Genomic DNA, 7,238 nt, shown 5'->3' with positions numbered 1-7,238 from the left:
TAAGCTTGAGTAGCCTGTTCTCTGCACATAAAGTAGAGAAAATACACTTTCGCAGAACGGGATCTGCACATAAGCTTGAGTAGCCTGTTCTCTGCACATAAAGTAGAGAAAATACACTTTCGCAGAACGGGATCTGCACATAAGCTTGAGTAGCCTGTTCTCTGCACATAAAGTAGAGAAAATACACTTTCGCAGAACGGGATCTGCACATAAGCTTGAGTAGCCTGTTCTCTGCACATAAAGTAGAGAAAATACACTTTCGCAGAACGGGATCTGCACATAAGCTTGAGTAGCCTGTTCTCTGCACATAAAGTAGAGAAAATACACTTTCGCAGAACGGGATCTGCACATAAGCTTGAGTAGCCTGTTCTCTGCACATAAAGTAGAGAAAATACACTTTCGCAGAACGGGATCTGCACATAAGCTTGAGTAGCCTGTTCTCTGCACATAAAGTAGAGAAAATACACTTTCGCAGAACGGGATCTGCACATAAGCTTGAGTAGCCTGTTCTCTGCACATAAAGTAGAGAAAATACACTTTCGCAGAACGGGATCTGCACATAAGCTTGAGTAGCCTGTTCTCTGCACATAAAGTAGAGAAAATACACTTTCGCAGAACGGGATCTGCACATAAGCTTGAGTAGCCTGTTCTCTGCACATAAAGTAGAGAAAATACACTTTCGCAGAACGGGATCTGCACATAAGCTTGAGTAGCCTGTTCTCTGCACATAAAGTAGAGAAAATACACTTTCGCAGAACGGGATCTGCACATAAGCTTGAGTAGCCTGTTCTCTGCACATAAAGTAGAGAAAATACACTTTCGCAGAACGGGATCTGCACATAAGCTTGAGTAGCCTGTTCTCTGCACATAAAGTAGAGAAAATACACTTTCGCAGAACGGGATCTGCACATAAGCTTGAGTAGCCTGTTCTCTGCACATAAAGTAGAGAAAATACACTTTCGCAGAACGGGATCTGCACATAAGCTTGAGTAGCCTGTTCTCTGCACATAAAGTAGAGAAAATACACTTTCGCAGAACGGGATCTGCACATAAGCTTGAGTAGCCTGTTCTCTGCACATAAAGTAGAGAAAATACACTTTCGCAGAACGGGATCTGCACATAAGCTTGAGTAGCCTGTTCTCTGCACATAAAGTAGAGAAAATACACTTTCGCAGAACGGGATCTGCACATAAGCTTGAGTAGCCTGTTCTCTGCACATAAAGTAGAGAAAATACACTTTCGCAGAACGGGATCTGCACATAAGCTTGAGTAGCCTGTTCTCTGCACATAAAGTAGAGAAAATACACTTTCGCAGAACGGGATCTGCACATAAGCTTGAGTAGCCTGTTCTCTGCACATAAAGTAGAGAAAATACACTTTCGCAGAACGGGATCTGCACATAAGCTTGAGTAGCCTGTTCTCTGCACATAAAGTAGAGAAAATACACTTTCGCAGAACGGGATCTGCACATAAGCTTGAGTAGCCTGTTCTCTGCACATAAAGTAGAGAAAATACACTTTCGCAGAACGGGATCTGCACATAAGCTTGAGTAGCCTGTTCTCTGCACATAAAGTAGAGAAAATACACTTTCGCAGAACGGGATCTGCACATAAGCTTGAGTAGCCTGTTCTCTGCACATAAAGTAGAGAAAATACACTTTCGCAGAACGGGATCTGCACATAAGCTTGAGTAGCCTGTTCTCTGCACATAAAGTAGAGAAAATACACTTTCGCAGAACGGGATCTGCACATAAGCTTGAGTAGCCTGTTCTCTGCACATAAAGTAGAGAAAATACACTTTCGCAGAACGGGATCTGCACATAAGCTTGAGTAGCCTGTTCTCTGCACATAAAGTAGAGAAAATACACTTTCGCAGAACGGGATCTGCACATAAGCTTGAGTAGCCTGTTCTCTGCACATAAAGTAGAGAAAATACACTTTCGCAGAACGGGATCTGCACATAAGCTTGAGTAGCCTGTTCTCTGCACATAAAGTAGAGAAAATACACTTTCGCAGAACGGGATCTGCACATAAGCTTGAGTAGCCTGTTCTCTGCACATAAAGTAGAGAAAATACACTTTCGCAGAACGGGATCTGCACATAAGCTTGAGTAGCCTGTTCTCTGCACATAAAGTAGAGAAAATACACTTTCGCAGAACGGGATCTGCACATAAGCTTGAGTAGCCTGTTCTCTGCACATAAAGTAGAGAAAATACACTTTCGCAGAACGGGATCTGCACATAAGCTTGAGTAGCCTGTTCTCTGCACATAAAGTAGAGAAAATACACTTTCGCAGAACGGGATCTGCACATAAGCTTGAGTAGCCTGTTCTCTGCACATAAAGTAGAGAAAATACACTTTCGCAGAACGGGATCTGCACATAAGCTTGAGTAGCCTGTTCTCTGCACATAAAGTAGAGAAAATACACTTTCGCAGAACGGGATCTGCACATAAGCTTGAGTAGCCTGTTCTCTGCACATAAAGTAGAGAAAATACACTTTCGCAGAACGGGATCTGCACATAAGCTTGAGTAGCCTGTTCTCTGCACATAAAGTAGAGAAAATACACTTTCGCAGAACGGGATCTGCACATAAGCTTGAGTAGCCTGTTCTCTGCACATAAAGTAGAGAAAATACACTTTCGCAGAACGGGATCTGCACATAAGCTTGAGTAGCCTGTTCTCTGCACATAAAGTAGAGAAAATACACTTTCGCAGAACGGGATCTGCACATAAGCTTGAGTAGCCTGTTCTCTGCACATAAAGTAGAGAAAATACACTTTCGCAGAACGGGATCTGCACATAAGCTTCGGAAAGCTCTGCATCTTTGAGTGAGGCCGAAAAAGTTGGATTTGCAGCCACGGCCCAAAATAATAGCCTAAAAAAGACATTAGGGTCGAGGCAGAACACCGGTGGGCTACCAGATTTAGAACCCTAGATTGATAAGACTGTCTGAACAATATGAAGATCAGCAAACCAATAACACATTGTAAATAAACCAAAACGTGTGAGATTCACAGCAGACCAAAAGTAGCTAGGTCCACTGTAGCTCAAACCTACAGCTTCATGTACAGCTCAAATCTACAACTACATGTAATTACTATACAGGAAAGACGTATTGTGCATCATATACAAGTTGACTAGATTGATGAGTAGACAACAAAATAAAATATTTGTATAGTAATGTATAGTTTTCATGGAACACATTGAAAGTCTTCATGCAAACCACTAAGAGGCGGGTTGTAAAACCTATATACCTATATACTAATAGAAGACTATTAGTCTTACCTGTCCTTGGTCACACCTTGAATACGTTTGGTGGAAAGGATCTCGACTGAGAATGAAATAGACAAATACAAAGACAATATCAATCAACTGAACACATATGTGTGGTAATGACAATAGTTTGGTCCTGTGATGATTATCTTTGCCCTCCTCAGCAGACTGCCTCTATATGCTTACCTTCAAGATGTCCAGTGCCTTGTGTCTCCCCCTAGTCTGTCTCCCCTGGTCTCCATCACTCTATATAAAGAGTGTTGCTCAGCCCTATATGGAGATGGGCCATCTATTGTAATAAATGAGTCTGATTATTTTAGAAGATCTGTATTTGGAAGTAGAGGGTGTGTTTCTCAGACCAATGAGGTGGGAGGAGGGGAGCAAAATCCCAAGGTGCATGTACAGCATCACCCTTTGCTGTAACTCCTTTTTTGGATTGTCACTTTACGAGATGGCTACATGACGACGTTAGGACATTTCAGAGACTATTTTAGCACCCTCCTTTATAGAGCCGTTTCAGGCACCATGTATATCCAACACTTATCAATCTGGTATGTTTGAGCATTGGAAATCCCTTGCATTTAGTGTTTTGGTGCAATATGTCAGCAATGCCAGTAAGGGGGAGTAGTCATTTTTTGAGTTTTGCATTTTATGTTCTAGTAAATGTTTGGCAACAAACTTGGATGTCTCTTATGAACACTTTTGTTGTTTGCGTGTTGTGATCGCTTAAGGTCATTGAGATGACATGATAGTCTTCTTGCATGGTGTGAAATCATTGCAAGACAACTGCAGCTGTCCTCATTTGTTCACAAAGGCAAGGTCACTGTCCTATGCATTGTCGCCGAGATTCCCATCTACTGTAAGCATAACCCTAGGCCCCATCTTGTTGACGTGGCATTGTCTACTTTTTATCCTTGAGGACAAATATAAACCTGTGAAATTCTTATTGGATTCCTTCTCCTGTGGCCCTCACCATGTGACATTGTAATAGCTGCAACCTTTTCATGTAAATATTTCCAGGCCACAAATGGAAGAACACAAGCCACCTTCCTCAAGCAACTCATGTTGGGGGACTCAACATCAAATAAAATTGTATTTATCACATGCTTCGTGAACAACAGGTGTGTACTAACAGCGAAATACTTACTTACATGAGTTGTTAACAAAACGTACACCCAGGGCGTCAAACTTACACCCAGGGCGTCATACCTAAGTTTGAAAGAAAGATATTTTTTTATTTTACAAATAATTATTTAGTGCTCCTTCAAGAAAAAATGTGTCCAACAGGCCAGATACTCGTAAAGCTTTCACTTTCAAAGACAATATCACATTTAAATGTTGGAAAATAGCCTTTTATAGTTTTACCCCCTTATTTATTAGCATCTTTCGTGTAAATTATGGATCAACACAGTATTAATACAATTCTATTCTCACAAAAACATTTCATTCTATTCTATTCCACTCTCTCCCTTTAAATTTCCATTAGACTAAGTGGATATCTGATAAGGTGCTGAGACATGGGGCATGGGGTCTTAGATTTGTAAGTGCCACACTGTTAAAGATCAAGATAGCTGTCAGGGTATCATGTACAATATGGGGAAAGTCAAGCTGTTAAGGTGATGATGTAGGGGTGACATAGCTGGAAAGTGTGTTACCTCCTTCAAGACCTGTGCATTATAGTATACTGGAGGCCTTTAGACTCTTTCAACTTCACACCTTGTGCCTCACTTCAGCCTTGAGGTTCTGCAATAGCTTCCAAAGCTGAACATACCATCTCCTGCCCTTCAATGACTTGCTAAGGGTCCCATTCCCAGCTGTCGTGTGTTTGTGTGGAGGGGAGAAGGGGTGGCTGTGCCCTCCACTGCCGTCTCAGTGTGTGTGGTGTGGGGCCTGGTGGCTGGGTAAGTGTGTGTGTGTGTGTGTGTGTGTGTGTGTGTGTGTGTGTGTGTGTGTGTGTGTGTGTGTGTGTGTGTGTGTGTGTGTGTGTGTGTGTGTGTGTGTGTGTGTGTGTGTGTGTGTGTGTGTGTGTGTGTGTGTGTGTGTGTGTGTGTGTGTGTGTGTGTGTGTGTGGTCTCGCTATATGGTGTCAATTCCTGAATGGGTTTTAAGGGGGTTATTTGAGTCTTGCTTGATGTACTTGAACACATGAACTCACCTTAGCCTATTCTCCTGTCATCCTTTTTCTCCATAGAATGACAGACTGCCAGTCCATCTCCATGGCTCCCCCAGGCTGAGACCATCTCTTTCCTCACCAAGGCACGTGGGCTCCCTGACAGGGAGTGAGTGAATGAGGTAGGCTAGTAATGCAGGAGCAGCCTCCAAAAACATTCCTCTAGCAAGATAATCAGCACTGACCAAGGTAAGTCATAATGACATTATCTGTAACTAGTACATAACTGTCAGTATGTGGTCTTCAATGTGTAGGTGCCGTGATTTCATCTTTTAAGAAATAAGTGTGGCTATTATTATCAAATTGGAAATTAGTGAGTGACATGGTCTGTATCCCAAAGACGGAACGAAAAGCCTTTATTTTACAGGACCTTACTCCCATTTCGTTTTTGATATAGATCATTTGTTGTGAGTTTAATAACTTACCAGTAGTGGCATTAGAAGCCAGTAAAGAGGTGGATAATAGTTCAGTTTATTTTCTACCTTCCCCAAGTGGACAAAATTGGAAGTACAGGGAGAACTGCAGCCCAGGAGGTCACTTCACAGTCCCTGTACTTTCACCCTTACTGTAGGAAGGGTAACAGATGAAATATGACCTTCTTTTTGTTCAAGTATTAGTTATTATTTTTTAAAGCTTTTTTATTGAAGGTAAGTATAACACTTTTCAAAACTATACTGAACAAGAATATAAACGCAACATGCAACAATGTCAACGGTTTTGTTGAGTTAAAGTTCATATAAGGAAATCAGTCAATTTAAATCAATTCATTAGACCCTAATCTATGGATTTCACATGACTGGGCAGGGGTACAGCCCACCCAGTGGGTAGCCAGGCCCAGCCAACCAGAATGAGTTTTCTCCAAACAAAAGGGCTTTATTAAAGACGGAAATACTCCTCCGTTTTATCAGCTGTTCGGGTAGCTGGTTTCAGATGATCCCGCAGGTGAAGAAGCCGGATGTGGAGGTCCTGGGCTGGTGTGGTTACATGTGGTCTGCGGTTGTGAGGCCAGTTGGACATACTACCAAATTCTCTAAAACGATGTTGGAGGTGGCTTATGGTAGAGAAATTAACAACAAATGATCTGTCAACAGCTCTGGTGGACATTCCTGCAATCAGCATACCAATGGTACGCTCCCTCAAAACTTGAGACATCTGTAGCATTGTGTTGTGTGACACAAGTACACATTTTAGGGTTGCCTTTTATTGTACCCAGCACAAGGTGCAACTGTGTATTGATCATGCTGTTTAATCAGTTTCTTGATATGCCACACCTGTTAGGTGGATGGAATTTCTTGACAACGGAGAAACGCTCTCTAATATGAATGTAAACAAGTTTGTGCACAACATTTCTGAGAAATACGCTTTTTGTGCGTATGGAACATTATTTCAGCTCTTGAAACATGGGACCAACGCTTTACATGTTGTGTTTGTATTTTTGTTCAGTATATTTATATTATATTTAATGTAAAATAAATTGTATATGAATTATCAAAACATTTACTACCATTGAAATTCCTTAAAATATGGTTAAACATACACGCAGAACCAAGGCTACTATAAAATAATCAATTACTTAACAGCTTTTCAAAATACAGGGTATTCATCAACACTGCTCTGTGATGTAGTGATATTATCCTGTGATTACATTATTGGTGGATTATTTAACAAACTAATTGGTCAATTAAACTTTTGCAGTTCACAGTCAATAAACCCAAGTTATTGAATACCAAAACTGTTTTCAGTGAGAAGTTAGGGCTGGTCAAAAGCCAAAAAAGCCAGGAAATTAAAATAAACA

Source organism: Oncorhynchus kisutch, linkage group LG18 (assembly GCF_002021735.2).
Source record: "Oncorhynchus kisutch isolate 150728-3 linkage group LG18, Okis_V2, whole genome shotgun sequence".
Taxonomy (NCBI): domain Eukaryota; kingdom Metazoa; phylum Chordata; class Actinopteri; order Salmoniformes; family Salmonidae; genus Oncorhynchus; species Oncorhynchus kisutch.
Note: the sequence above shows the minus strand (reverse complement) of the source record.